Raw genomic sequence first — 15,626 nt, 5'->3', positions numbered from 1 at the left:
TTTTGTTAGTGTGTCACCATGAGAGCATCTTTTCTCCTTTCACCAGAGTTAAGGCATTTTTGACATTTAGTTTCTGTTGATGGGTTGCCTTCAGTTCAGAGAACATGTTAGATTCAAGGTAGCTTGACTGTTCTTTGTTGTTAGTGTTGACCTGGCTCTTAAAATTCAAATGCATAATCAAAATCTATTGGGATTTGTTTGTTTGGTTGGTTTTGTTTGTTTTACATTTATTTGTATGGGTGGTTTGACTGTGAGATGTCTGGGGCTTGCAGAGTCTAAAAGAGGGTAGTAGATCCTCTAGACTGGAGTTGTAAGCTTCCAGCCTCCTTAAAGGTGCTAAAGACCAAAGAATCTCCTGCCAAGAACTTCCAGTGCTGTAACCACTGAGCGATCTCTTCCAGCACCTGAAAGGTTGTGTTTGGTTTGGTTTGGTTGGTTGGTTTGGTTTTTGTATATGTTTAGTTGGTTTTTGGTGTGTGTTTGTTTAAAATCTTCCTTAGTTTTTTGCTTGTTTGTTTGTTTGTTTTAAGACCTGTACTGGGCTCTAGCATTCCCTCTCCAGTTTGTGTTATTTATCCTTTGGCTTCATTTTTTAAAAAAGGCAGCCCTTTCACCATTTATATTTGCTTTTACTAGTCTTTATGTGGGATTTGGGCTTTTAAATTTTGCTACAATTTTTTAAAATATATAAAAGTGAATGTATTTGAACTATACTCTTGTTGTCTATTTCTGGCTAGTCCTACCTCTGCATTCTGAGTGCTGGAATTAAAGATAGGTTAAACCATACTCAGCTGACTGCAATTCTTAAACAGGACCACCAAGTGGCAGTGTACTTGGGTCTTGGGACCTCTCCTCTTGCTCACTGTTTCTTGAGAACCCAGGGTAGGGTTTGCCCATTTTTACTCCTGTTGCAGAAACTGCAGAGTTCAAATTCAGATACCTGCCAGCAAGGAAAAAAATAACTGTCTTGAAGACTTACTACTAAAGAAGGGAAAGAAAAAACACTATGTCTAGCTGCCCCCCCCCCAATCTGATTTTCTTTTTCCTGTCTTTCTGATATTGCCACTATTTCCTCTTTATAATTTCTACTCTGAAGGATTTGGCTTTACATTTTGGTGTCTTGTTTAAAAGTTTTCTTTTGTGTACCCTTCTCCTCTTAGTGGACGAATCTGTTCAAGCATGTCATTTTTATTATGATCACCAAGCTATCTGTCTCTTAGCAACCTCCAAAGATGAGTTCTTCATAGGCATTGACTTAATAACAAGCTTGACTTAGAGGAGATGGCTATTTTCGAGCGGAATCCACTTGAGGCAGGGGTGGAAAGTTCTTTGCATTATCTTAGTGTTCTTTTGCCAGGCAAGTTTTTAGTCTGGAAGGCAGTTGTCTTTTTAGCATCTTTGGATTTCATATTCTTTTTTCTACAAATGTCCCCTATCACAGAATACTATAAGTAGACAGAAAGGGGACACAAAGCTTTTACTTTGTTTACTTCTTTAAGAAGTATTGGGGGGGGCTGAAGAAATGAGTTAAGAGTGCATTCTGTGCATCACGAGGTCTAGAAATTTGGATCTCAGAATCTGCATAATAAGCCAGGCATCCTGTACATGCTTATAATCCCAGTTTTTAGGGGGATGAAGAAAGCAGCATGACTAGCCCTTGCTACCTTATTATCTAGCCAAGAATACATGAGCCCCAGGTTTCAAGAGAGTCCTTTCTCAAAGAAATAGGTAGCCAGACAGTGGTGGCCCACACCTTTAAATCCCAGCACTGGGAAGCAGAGGCAGACAGAGTTCTGAGTCGACGCCAGCCTGGTCTACAGAATAAGTTCCAGGACAGCCAGGGCTACACAGAGAGACCCTGTTTCGAAAAACAAAAATTTAAAAATAAAATAAAAAAAGTAGACGATAAAGGAGGACACCTGATGCCCTCTTCAGGTCTCTATGCATACAGGTATGCATGCCTATTTTCTCTACATAGGCATATGCCCACACAGATACATACATGCAAAAACAATTTTTTAAAAAGATTCATTCATTCCTTTATTTGCCTGTTTGCTTATTTTATTATGTATGCAATGTTGTGCCTGCATGTATGCCTGCCTGCAAGTCAAAAGAGGGCACCAGATCTCAGAAATAGATGAGCCACCATGTGGGTTGCCTGGGAACTGAACTTAGGACTTCTTGAAGAGAAGCTAGTGCTCTCAACCTCTTGAGCCATCTCTCCAACCCTAAACACAATTAAAAAAAATTTTATTGAGGCCAACTTAGGTTTTTTAATTAGGCTATACTGCAGGAATAGAATTTACTTGGAAAGTTATGTAGAAAAGGATCTCTTCCTTTCCCCTTCATTTCAGAAGATTTATAGTAACTGTGGCCCATGTGCTTACAGGACTTTAATATGTTGAGGGGTGTCACAAATTCCTTGTGATTGTAATTGTTTAATAGGGAGAAAGAAACGGGAAAGATATTTGGCTCCTGTTTCAGGTCCCAGAGGCAGGCAGGTTTTGTTATGTGTGGCATGCTTGTTCAAGCTTCATCCAAGCATATCTGAACTTTCAATTTTGTACCCTAAAATTTTACATGGATTTCTACTTCCAACCTTGGCTTCTGGGCTGGTTCATCTGACACTGTGGCCTCCTAGCATCTGAATTTGTACTGAGAGGACTTTTATGTTTTCTTTATTTATCACATACAGCCTAGCCAAGGTAAGCCTGCTCAGTATTCTGACACACACATGCATGCATGCATGCATGCACACAGTTTACCTACAGGGATTGGACTCTCTGCATATATGTTTTGTGACACCATCAATATTGGATCCTTACTGGGACTCCTGGTTACTCTGTTGTTGCTCTGTGTCATGGAGATCCTGCAGCTTTGGATCAGCAGGACTGGCTCAAGTGTTTGTATAGTATACTGAGTTTGGGATGGGCATACTCAGTGCCCTGGATGTGAGCCTGGGAGGTAGCTGAGCTGGTCAGCACACTGGCTATCTATCCCTTATTTGTACTACCAGGGTGAGTTCTAGAGAACTCACTCCAGCTAGGCCTCCTCATGCCACTTCAGCAGGAGAGTCAGGGACAGCTTTCATGCCCTCCGGTGCTCACTTGTTCCCAACATCTCCAAAGCCAGCTTCACTGTGCTGCCCAGTCAAGGCTACTCTCCCAAGTGCTGCAGCCTGGAAGAGGTAGGGGAAGGGGGTAGGGTGTGGTTGGAGGGTTATTCCATTCTTAAAGCAGGTCTTAATCTTTCTGGGAAGCTGTGTCTATTCTGTGAGTTGTTGGATTGGCTGTGGAGTCCCCACCATGGGGGAGGGGTGCAGATTGCCAGTTGGTTGGCTGTGTGTGATATGATTTCTAGGAACACGGGCAGGGAATATTGCTCTATGAGTTCTGTAACTCCATGTAACTGTCCAGGTAGTGTGAGAGTCTCTTAAAGTGTGTTTCTGTGTTCAGGATACCTGTGACTTCTGCTCTGATTGGTTATACCTCACGAGGTAACCCTTCCCTAAGCCTGTCGTAAGCACCCTACATCACTAGCCAGCATTTCTAGAGATTCATGAGCCAGGGGCTTGTTCAGTTACATACATGGACCACTCTGAGTAATAGGGAGGCAGGTGCAGACACATGTACACTCTACTGGGGATACTCAACTCAGAGCCTTTGCCAGTCTTTTCTGTATATAGGAGGCCAGCGAAACCTCATGTCAGAGAACCTGGTAGGAAGGAGGTTTGGGAATGTTCTCTGGGGATCTTGATCATGAGCTAACACTTACTGAGCACCCTCAAATTAAAGTTTTCAGAAGAACTATTTTTTTACTTTGGTAACTGTTTCCTCCAGGGAATGAATAGCAACATCTCTTGTGTGCACAAAAACAGAGATATATTTATCCTATAACTCTTTTCCTGTTGATTTGATCCCAGGCATTCCTGAGTCTGAGTACCACATAAGCATGGCTTTTTCTCCTCAGGATGTGTTTGAAATGCGCTTTGCCAAGATGCCTGATGAGCCTGAAGAGCCGGTTGTTATGGTGTCCTCCCTGCAGTGCCACCCCCTACAAAGGTGGTAGCCCCGCCCTCATCTAGTGACAGCAGCAGTGATAGTTCCTCCGACAGTGACAGTTCCTCTGACGACTCCGAGGAAGAGCGAGCCCAGAGGCTGGCTGAGCTCCAGGAACAGGTGAGGGAATCTGTGGTTTTATGTACAGAAGCCAGGATAGTAGTCTCTCACAGGTTTCTAAGAGATGTTCTTAACACTACCTCTTTAAAGATCTCCTTGTGGCATTTCCTCTTTCTCAATGGCATGTTAATCCTATAGATGTATATGCTGTGTGTTTTGAGTAGGAATGAGATATGGACATTTTCTATGAGACTAGGCTTCAGGATCCTGGAGCTGTTTGCCTATAATAATCTTACCTTTGAGTTAGTCACCAAGCCCTAGGACTAAGATAGCCAGGAGATTTAGCATCTGTCAGGTCATTCCATTCAACTTCTCTGTTGTGGAGGACTGTAGCACTCCTTGGAGATCAAGGAGTGGGTAAGCACTTTAGGGATCTCGTTAATGTGGCAGGTCATGGCTGGAAGCCAGCATGTCCTCTGCTTCTACCGTACCCACAGCTTAACACTCAAGTATAAATTTGTAGCATGATACAGAGCCATCCTCCAGGGTTTAGGTAGTGGGAAGAACATTTAGTCCTGGTAGTAGGGGGTTAGTTTGCATTTGAGGCATGTTCCCACTTTATAACCCTGGCTGGCCAGGAACTCAAAAGAAGAGATCCACCTACCTCTGCCTCTCAGATGTGGGAAGGGACTGATTATAGGCCTGTGCCATCATGCCTGGCCTGGTTGTGATTCCATTCCTCTCCTCTCCTCTCCTCTCCTCTCCTCTCCTCTCCTCTCCTCTCCCTCCCCTCCCCTCCCCTCCCCTCCCCTCCCCTCCCCTCCCCTCCCCTCCCCTCCCCTCCCCTCCCCTCCCCTCCCCTCCCCTCCCCTCCCCTCCCCTCCCCCTCCCCTCCCCTCCCCTCCCCTCCCTCCCCTCCCCTCCCCTCCCCTCCCCTCCCCTCCCCTCCCCTCCCCTCCCCTCCTCCCCCTCCCCCTCCCCCCTGTTCCCCCCCATCCCCATTTGCTCCACAGCTCAAAGCCGTGCATGAGCAGCTTGCAGCCCTCTCACAGCCCCAAGCAGAACAAACCAAAGAAAAAGGAGAAGGACAAGAAGGAAAAGAAAAAGGAAAAGCACAAAAAGAAAGAAGAAGTGGAGGAAAATAAAAAAAGCAAAACCAGGAACTTCCTCCCAAAAAGACAAAGAAAAATAACAGCAGCAACAGCAATGTGAGGTCTGTGTTTCTCAGGTTTTCTATCTTTGGGAGTGGTGATCCCAAAAAAATCCTTTGTAGGGAGGAAGACCACCCTGTTGGCTTCCGTCATCAGTCTGGGTTGGTGCCCTATCATAAGCTCTTAGTCGTTCCTTCTCCCTTAGTTTTTTTCCCTTAATGAGCTTTGGTAACTTACTGCTTGACCAGAGAGGGTACAGTGGGCAGCTGTCATGCAGCTACAGCTTCTGTAGCCTGCCAAAGTTTACTCTGGTCTTTCTGATTGCAAGCAGCCTTAAATCCCATTCCTTATTGGGTGTGGGAAGCCAAACAACGCCCACCCTGCAGTATACACCTAACCACATACATTCTCAGGGGGTTGTGCAGTTTTCCTCAGGGGACCCATTCTTAACTGTATATATCATCCCTTCATAGCAGAAGGAACCAGCACCCACGAAGACCAAGCCTCCTCCCACATATGAATCAGAAGAAGAGGACAAGTGTAAACCCATGTCTTATGAGGAGAAGCGGCAGCTAAGTCTAGATATCAACAAGCTTCCTGGTGAGAAGCTAGGCCGTGTAGTACACATAATTCAGTCAAGGGAGCCATCACTTAAAAACTCCAACCCTGATGAGATTGAGATTGACTTTGAGACCTTAAAGCCATCTACACTACGAGAGTTGGAGCGATATGTCACCTCTTGTTTGCGGAAGAAAAGGAAACCTCAAGGTATAATCGAACTCCTTCCCATGGAAACCCTCAGTTACCCTCTTCTAACTTAGCACTCTGCAATGAAGCCCCACTTCCCCCCCACACAGACAGTTATGCGTTTAGAAACCTCAAGAATGATACTTCATTAGACCCTGGATTGTTACTCATTTCTGGATCTCTGGTGGCTGGCTGAAACCTACCTGAATCAGCTGGTTTTTTTAGCCTTGCTCTAAACAGCAGCTGTTTTCATCTCTGGTTGTTAGCCATACAGTCTTCTCCAGAAATGATCTCCCACCTGTGTTGAGGTGAGGCCAGGAGGGAAGGAGTGTCTGGATGTCCTATTAGTGTGTGTACTGATGTTCGTTCAGTACTGAGCCTCGATTTGCTAGCAGAGGTGACACCTACCCCATCCCTGCCATCAGCCTTCCAGATATCTCTTCCATCTTATATATGCCTCACATTGGCCTGTAAATTTCCCCCTTAGTACTAGAGGGTTTATTTAGCTTACGATGTATGTCAAAATATTTTATATACTGCTTTCTTGGTCCATGCTAACTTCTAGGTCCTCAGAACTTTGTTCTGAATCTGATGTTTGGTGACATCATATGGGCTTTACTTTTGCAACTTAACAGGAAAGCTTTGAGAACCCTGGAGCTCTTCGCTTGTTTTGCTGTGCTCTGGACACAGCAAATAACCTATATGAAGAAATTACTGCTCTGCCTGGTCTTCTGAGTCCATGAGAAACCATTCAGAGGGTGTTATAAAAGAGCTTGATGAGGCCTTGAAATTGTAGCACAATGCTATGTTTCAGCTAGTGTGTAGTAGGCTACCAGTCAGAACCTTAGAGCTACTCAGGATCTGGGTTGGTAGTCATTGTTAGGAGCAGTCTTTAAGCCTACGGGGTTCAGACTTCCTACTGGTCCTTCCTCTGGGTAGTTGGGAATACACTGTGGCTAACAGCAACTGTCTGGGTTGGTATCCTTTCTGATACAGTTCTGTTACTTGGGTTGCAGCTGAAAAAGTTGATGTGATTGCTGGTTCTTCCAAGATGAAGGGCTTCTCATCCTCTGAGTCGGAGAGCACCAGCGAATCTAGCTCCTCTGACAGTGAAGACTCTGAAACAGGTTAGCTGGCTCCTGTTTAAGCATCTTATCAAACTACCCCACTCATCCCTGGTACTATCTCAGTCCCTTGTCTAGCCCAGAGTTGATGGCCACTGAGAACTGCCTGGGCTCTTCATGATAAGCTTCTCCCTGCAGGGTGGCAAGATGCCCTGTGTAGCAGCACTCTGTTCTCTCCATCTGGGTAGTGGGTAAGCCTTGAGGACTGCAGGTGTTGGGGCCCCATCCACCTTGAGTTGGAATGTCCCCACTCTCCTTCCAGTATTCTGGCCTTACAGTTGGCATGGGAACAAATCTGGCACATTTCAGCAGATTAGAGCCAAGCCACCTATAGTTGACAGCCTGCCTGATCAGTCTGTTTTGAGTTCTGTTGTCTGTAGCCTGAGCTTGAACTATGGAAATTGCCATTTTCTTCTTCTCCACAGTGTGCTTACTGCTGTTTTGTGTTGTCTGTTCCCAGATCTGCTCTAACTACATTTATGTCCTGCTCTTCTACTGATCCCTGTGCTCTGTGGGCCTATATAATGGTGTTTAGTTGCTTTTTTCGAGCACCAGTTACAGAGCTGGGGGTGAGGGCAGGTGGTAATGATGAGAACAGGCTGCCTTCCCAGAGGTGCACTTTTTTTTGTTGTTCTCGGAGGAGCGGGTGCTCCTATTGACCTCAAGGGAAAGTAGGAAAGAAGGTACAGTGTACCTAGGTTGTCTGACACATGGCTCATGTGTGTTACCCCTGGGCAGGTCAGGTTCCATTTGCTGATACAGTCCACCTATGAGCCAGCCCTGGGGGCTCAAGTGGTCTAGGATGTATGAAGCTTATAGTTAGAAGTGAGCCTGTGGATGAAAAGGCTCCTGGCAGTCTTCTGTGGACCTTTAACTTGTGGAGGAATGACCTGATCATGTCAAGGAAGGCAAGGCTCCGTTACAGAAGCAGTGACGAGCTTTGTTATTTCAAGCTGCACATACAGAGACTGGAGTTAGGGGGAGAAGACATCTTGTGGGCCATGGAATAGGCTTGGGCCTTCCCAGGACAGTTATTTGTACTGCCTTGTTTTTGATGAGCAGTGTATTTACAAAGAAAATGTAATGCATTAAATGGTTTTGTTCTGCGTTTGTTCTGTAGCATGTGCAAATTAGCTGGTCTCACAACTCCCCTATATATTCTTCTCCCTGTTTATTCTAAAATACCTTGCCTTGCTTTCCCATGAACCAGCAGGGGGAGCTGCATCCTAGGCCTGCTGAGAAGGGCTGGCCCTGAGCCATTCCTTGAACTGGGGCTACCGCCTGGGCAGGGTGAATGGGGTGAATAGATGTATTCTTGGGGCTCCATTAGCATTCTTGGTGGCCACTGACTTTTCACTTTCATTGCCAGCCAAGCTTTAGATTTGCCTTTCCTCTGTTTTCTTTCTCTTTTTGGGGGGATGGTGGTGGGGCGGGGGACTGCCTGTATTTTCTAGATTGTTCCTCCTAAGATTTTGCAATCTTCTAAGAATCCAAGTGTTCAAATGATAATCCCAGAGACTGACCCTGACCTGATGCTAAACATCTTGGCTTACCTTTGGGATCTTAGAGGACTGTGACCCCTCGCACACAAGTATTTGAGGCCACTGCCCCACAGCCCTCTTCTTTGGGTGGTAGCCCTCCTATGGTGGTCCCACACGAGTGCCCTGCATCTGTCTTTCCCTGATGGCTGTCATGACATTTCCAGCAGCTTTTTTGCTACTGCTACAGAGAGAAGACATTTTTTTTTTTTTTTTCCTAACTGGCCTCCTCACTTAAGTAGAAAGCTTGTGCAACAAGTAATCTGAGAGTCCTGGGAACAGCTGTCCTGGCGGGAAGGAGGGTGGAATTTAAAGTCATGGAGCTGCTGACCTGCAGACTTTTAGGCCTTGGCTATGTAGCCCTGACCACTTTGGCCGCCTGGGCTGAGAGGCTTCCCTTCATTTCAGAAGATACCCTTCCCACTTTTGCCTGGCTCACACTTGACTGCATTCAGACCACTGGTTTGTGTTTTCCTACTTTGTACAGAGTACTGTGTTGTGAGGTTGTTGACAGTACTACTTAGGACCTGCTGAAATTTTGTTTTAGAGCTCCACATAGGGCACATATGCACACGCATGGACATGTGTATACACCAGTAAATGTCACACCAGTGAAACAGCTTGTGTCTCCTCATGCCACACAGACACTGCACTTTGTGGTATTTGGGGTGCAAAGGTAGGCAGATCCTCTAGCAGCTGATCTCCTGGGTTCAGGCAGCCCAGCAACCCCAACCTCCACAGCAAATAGTGCTGCCATGGCAGGAGATGGTGGGAGACAGGGTAGACATGGAAGAGGTTTCTCTTTGGTCTTTGGGTCTAGTTTATGTTTTTCATGTTCTTATTTTTCTACTTGAATTGAAGCTAACATTTCTCATGGGACCTATTTTTGTCACTTGTACTAAGGGTCAGTTCTATTGGCATGGCCCCAGTGACACAAATCATCTAAAGCACCTGAAGAGAAGCACCCAGTAGAGGCTAGAAGGGTGTGCAAGGATACATAGGGTTAGACCATGCTGCAAATGAGTGGGTGGGTGCTTTACTGGCTGGATTTCAGCCACTGTGTAATCTTTCTTTCTCTGCAGCGGCACCAATGGCCCTTGTTGACATTTCTCTTGAGCTGAGTTATTTGTAGTTGGACTGTTTTGTTTTTTATTTAGCTTTGATTCTAACTTGAGTCTGGAACTGCTTAGGAGTTCAGTGTTAGGATAAACAGAATAAGGCCCAGATACAATTCCTTTCACCTTCTACGAAGTCTTCAAACTTGGGCTAGGCAAGTCAGGGTAAGACACCGTGACTCTCCTTTCCCATTACTCTTCCAGTCACCAGCATAGGATCAGATCATCCCTCATAAGGGGTAAGGGATGTCCTAAGACTGTTTTAGTTCTCTCATTATATTGCTAATATCTGGTTCTCCTCATATATTTTCCACAGGTCTTTGTGAGTTTAGGTAGCTATATGGCTGCTTATGTGCATCCTCTCTGGAGCCACCCCTGTAGCGCACCTCAGGCTGGAATGGGTTTGGAGCCGTACAGTGAGAAGGCTCTGGGACTGCAGCCTGTTCATGCAAGAGCACAGTCCAGCTATTTTAGTCTTACTTCCTTTTCCCAGGATTGGAACATGTGGGTGTTCCTTAATAGCTCCAGGGTAAAGAGGAATGCATGGTGTTTTGGAAAGGCTGGAGCTGGGAAGTTCAGACAGGGGCCATAAGACACACTCTAGAGGCTCCGATCAGGAAGCCAGCCTCAGCTCCCTGGCCCCAGGATCTTTGAGAGATTCCCTTCAGGGGTATAGTGATCTTGCTGCCAGAATGGGACAATTACTTCAGAAAGGGATAAGGCCCCTTGAGAGTAGGAGTGTGCAGAGCCAGGTGGCACCACCTCCAGAAGCCCAGGAGTTTGAAGGGATTGATTGGGGCTTCCCTGGGGTGAGGGCCAGCTTTGTGGAATGTGGCCTACAGTAAGAGGCTGAGTGGGCGGAGTTTTCCCAGGCATGTTCTGGGACTAGGGATTGTAACATTTATAATTCCAGCAGCGGCGCCACTCTGCTACATGTGGGAACCAGTCCAGACCCCTCTCTGGACCAGAAGCCATATTGGATGTCCTAAAAAAAGGATGCAAAGGACAAGGCCTTTTCTCTTTGTCCTTCTTCCCCTCAACAATTGCTGTGCCACCAGTTCCGCTTTTATAGTTTCTGCTTTGGTTTTGGAGATGTGGAAATAGACAGAGATGGCTCTGCTCTTTGCCTTCCTCAGTGGGAGGTGTTGCCTCCTTTGTTGGGGGCTTTTCTTCCCTGACCACACTATGAGAGAGGGTTGGTATTTTGCTGTTCTGAGAACAGTTAGCTGATTCCTGGTGACTTTGACACACCTGGCTGGTTAGATAGCTTGGAGACAGGAGGTGCCTCTCATATGTAAGAGGGAATTTAGGAATAAAGAAACAGTCAGGGCACATGGAACTCATTAGCAGAATCAGTTTTGTTTAGAAGTGCAGACAAACTTCAATCAATTTTAGAGACTTCTACATGTACTGTGGCCTTTCTGTGGTGTAGATTTATCCATCCCTGCTGAGGCAGGCCAATCAAGGATGGGGCTCTTGGTTTCCAACAAGGTCCTCTTGTGCCCTTTCAGTCACTAGGGCACAGATGCTGGCTCAGTCTGCAGTTCTTCTGTTCTTGTAACTTGAACGGTACATTCCACACCATTCTCTCACACTGGTTTCTTTCTCCCTCTATGTAGGTCCTGCCTAATCATTGGACACGGACTCTTAATAAAACGGTCTTCAGTTCCAGATTCCTTCCCAGCGAGCTATAGCTTAAGTCCATTTTCTTCTGTGAAAGGGACAGGACTCCATCAAGTTATGGAATTGCTCAGAGCCCTGGGCCTATCCCCCCGGGGTGGATTAGTCATGTCCAGCAGCACACACCTAGTCTCACCTTCAGGAAGGCTGCCTGCCTGGCCTGCTGCCTGGGCCTCTCTGTACAAAGACTGCCTGGCTATCCTGCCCAGCCTCCCTGGTCATCTGGGGTCCTCTGGGTGGGTGGCATCTCCTAGAGGGTGATAATGATCCTCCTCTATGCATACATGTGGTGCTGCTCTGTGTGCAAAGCCTGATCACAGTGTGTTTCCTCTCTCTGTCCCTTCCATCTTTCTCTGAGACTCCAGACCTTGCAGTGACTTTAGCCCAGGAAAGCTAATTCACCCTGAGGATGAACATTTTGACCTCCCATGTGGGGCCACCCTGGTTAGCTTGATCAGATGGAAACTGTGACCAGCTTTAGCTGGCACATAGCCTCCTGGATTCTCCTTTAGTCTCTGTTGTTCCCATAGAGCACTAAAAGTTCAAGGGGCCTAGTGGATATTTCCCCAAGTTCTTTGGTCTTCTCTCCTCATCACATAAGTAAAGTACCCTTCCAGGTTGTTGGTGAGGGGCATGCAGGCACATTGGAGCCCACTGCCAAGCCAGGTCAGGATCTGGGACATGGGCAAGAGGCTACTTGTGAACTGCCTACAGTGCCTCTCCAAGGTCATGGCCAGCACAGCCATCCTCATCGTTAGCTTCCTGTAATGGCAGCAGCTGTTGAGGCTAGAGCAGGCAAGGATAGGCCATATCATCCAAACCTTTCCAGAAACAAACCAAAGTAGGCTGCTTTTTTGTTTGTTGGAGTTTGTTTTGTTTTTCCTTCCCTAAAAACTGGCCCTGGCCCTTTTTTGATCACAAATCTAGCATCTCACCAGAAAACTGCCTGACATAAAAAGCCCCATTTTAGTGGGTTCTTTCTGTCCTTTTTTTCTTTTAAAATGTGCCTTGTTTGTTTGGCTTTGTTTTTTGGGTTTTTTGTTTTGTTTGTTTGTTTGTTTTTTTGAGACAGGGTTTCTCTGTGTAGCCCTGGCTGTCCTGGAACTTACTCTGTAGACCAGGCTAGCCTCGAACTCAGAATAAAATGTGATTTTATACACTTCTCAGAAGACTGTCTCTGACACATTGAGGCCTGGCTTCCCTGGGGCTAAAATGAGGCTGAGGTGGTGCTGTGCCCCTTACCAAATTCCAGAGTTCCAGTATTCAAGGGCTGCTTGCTGCCCTATATCTGATAATGGCCTTTGGGTCTCAGACTCCCTAGAACATCCACTGACACACACACCCCCCATGATGATGCCTGAGTTTCTAGGCCATTCCAAGTCCTCTGTGTGTCTAGCTTCAAGATTGTCGAACGTACTATTTTGAGCTGCCCTTTGGCCTGTGCCTGACATATTCCCAATGAACTTGGCTTGGCTGGAATTGGAAGGAGGGGAGGCTGCTTGCCCAGAGACTCCCACAGGACAGTTTGGGAAAGCTGTTGGCATTATCTTTCTGGGAAGATTTTTGCTCTCTTGGACCAAATGGTGGCCTACATTCCCACAGTATCTTGGCTATGTGCCGTACCTGCCCCTTTCAATACCCTGTCTACACATGTGCATACACACTGGGCAGCTTGCCCTCGAGAGTACACTTTGCTGTCCTGAATCCCATCCCTGGCTATGTGGGCCTACTATGTGATAGGAACACTCATGACCTGTTGAACTTGAAAGGTCTTTAGCCTTAAACTACCAATTGTACTTGGTATCCTAGGAATACAGCTAGAAAGGACAGTGTCCCACCTGTTTTTCCTTGTTGGTAGTCTTCTGTTCCTGGGCAATGGGAGGTCCCCTTGGAGAGCGTTAGTATACCAGCTGACTGTGGGATCTTACTGGGGTGTCTGCAAGGACGGGGGGGTGGGTGTGCTTCTCTCCTCAATTGCCTTGCCCTCAAACCTGTCTCCTCCATTCAAGTGGGGCTGGGCTGGGGTTGAAGAAATCAGTGTTTTAATCAGAGTTTACAAAAATCATTTTACTTTGTATAATACCATCCTATGTAAAGATGAAATTTGTGTTGGAGTCTAAGATTGTTATGGAATAAAGATCACACAGTATTTGAGGCCATCTCCATGTAACCCTTTCTAGAGAGTTTTGTGGGGGGTGGGGTGGGGCTGGTGTGTCATGAAGCTGTACACTTCCTGTCTTGTCTTCTGACTGGTAACCCACCACAAGGCTTGGGTGATAGGAGCTGCTTAGGGCTGCCTCCACAACATACTTGAGCTCCACCAGTCTCACCGGGGCCCAGAGGGCTGCCGAAGATGAGTCCCAGAGTCCTCCTGCTGTGGTGACCTTTGCAGTGCAGCTGAGGTTTCCCAGAAGCCCGTTGTCCACTGCTCTTGGTCCTAAGCCTAGGCTTGTAGACCCTAACTTAAGGCAGGTGATGAGAGGCAGGAGACATTTATTCCTTTTATGTAAGTAAGAAAACAATGTTCAATGTTATTAGACAATAGGAAGTAAGCCCCATTCCTTCCCAGACATCTCCCCACTCAGTTCAGCATCTGGGTGCTACCTCCAAGGCTTTTCCAAATCACACTTGACAATAGTGGTTCAGCTTCATCTCCGAGCATCTGTATATGCTGAGATCCCCTCGAGTATAGTCAGCATTTTTGTAAAGCAGCTCTCCCCAGATCCCTGTCTGTCACCCTTCCCACTCCACCCTTCTTACAATGACACCAAAAATGCTAATCCAAATGCTATCCAATGGCTGTTCCAGCCCCTCCCCAACTACTGAATTATTGGCTCTCTAGCTGTTGTGTATCCTCGTCATACAAATCCTTCTGGTGTGAGATCTCCAGCTAGTGCTGTTTCTACATTGCAAATAGCCAAATGCCATGCCCTGATTCTACAAATCTATCCAACAACCCCCTTTTGAATGTCTTCTTGTATGAAGCTCTCTTACCAAATTTCTTCTACTGACCCAAGGAGTTGTGAGAGAGAGCTCTGCTTTCTGGCATCCAAATTTGGGGTTCAGCCTTGGGTTCTCATGTGCCAGGTATCCTCACTTGCTGCCCTTTGTTATTTGTGTGAGGACATGCTTGTGGCTGCTGAGGTCTGTGTCTGTGTTTTGTCAGTCCTGCATGGAGTGGTGAGCTTGCAGGGTACAAGGGCCCATCATTCTGTTGGTAACATACTGCACCTCAGGGGCCATGCCTTTCACAATACTTGGACAAAGCTGTGAGCTAGCATTGACACTACCAGCAAGAACTGGTGTTCTGACAGGGTGCTTGGGAAAGGCCAGAACAAAGACAAAAGTAACTCCTCCTGACAGTAGCCTGAAAGGCTCTGTACCATGGGGCCCGGCCTCCAACCTGGTTTATTGGCATTTGTATTGTTTGTCAGCCCAAGAGTACTGGCCAAGGTGTTATCCCTCCCCTGGAGTATCTGGGCTGGTAAAAATTCCTTATAAACTCTTATAGTGGAGGCAGAGGTATGAACATAGGTTTTTAACCAGTTTAACAGAGAAAGGCACATTTGCACACATAACACACTGGCTTCAGCTTTTAAGGAGCCAGGACCACCTTGCCTTTTTTCTGTGCACATTGACTGTCCAGAGAAGGGTCGCTGACATCTGTCTTGTCCAAGGAAGAGAAAGGGGGCCAGTGCCATCTTTTTGGCAGTGAGCACCTGCCCTGTTTGTTTGCGGTCATTCTGGGGAGGATGTCTTGCTTCCCTGTTCCCCAGAGGGGTCCCATTCTGTGTTCTCATTCAGGGTCACTTTCCTTTTCCACTCTGTGGCTCTGGTCAAAGTTATGCTCCATGGCAGGATCACTGATCTTTCTCAGTCCCAGCCTCAGCTCCTTAATCTGAGGCAAGGACTACCTCAGTACACAATTCTACCAGAGACCCTAAATTGCTGACTCAGCTTTGTGGCCCTGAATGGTGGTCCTCATTTTTTGGATGGAGCCTTGTTCTCAACTGGTTTCAACTGGGGTCATTGCAAATATCCCAAGTTATTCAGAACATGACAGGTTGTAATACAGAATGTGCTGACACTCTCATCCAAGATATGGCTCACGAAATGGTAAGGTCTCTAGCGCTCAAATTCTGACCTAGCCAGG

General features: G+C 46.6%; 1 pseudogene across 1 annotated transcript in view; it reads left to right on the top strand.

Moving 5' to 3' along the window:
- Window positions 1–12,635, top strand: part of LOC143435925 (bromodomain-containing protein 4-like) — a 28,046-nt pseudogene extending 15,411 nt beyond the window's left edge. The window contains exons 8-12 of the transcript XR_013106231.1: window positions 3,970–4,178; window positions 5,132–5,335; window positions 5,746–6,037; window positions 7,033–7,143; window positions 11,413–12,635. The product of XR_013106231.1 is annotated as a bromodomain-containing protein 4-like (transcript). The remainder of the gene's footprint in view (window positions 1–3,969; window positions 4,179–5,131; window positions 5,336–5,745; window positions 6,038–7,032; window positions 7,144–11,412) is intronic.
- The last annotated feature ends 2,991 nt before the right edge of the window (window positions 12,636–15,626 follow it).

This window comes from Arvicanthis niloticus, chromosome 22, assembly GCF_011762505.2.
Source record: "Arvicanthis niloticus isolate mArvNil1 chromosome 22, mArvNil1.pat.X, whole genome shotgun sequence".
Lineage (NCBI taxonomy): Eukaryota > Metazoa > Chordata > Mammalia > Rodentia > Muridae > Arvicanthis > Arvicanthis niloticus.
The sequence above is the reverse complement of the archived record's forward strand: the minus strand, read 5'-3'. Positions and strand labels throughout refer to the sequence as shown.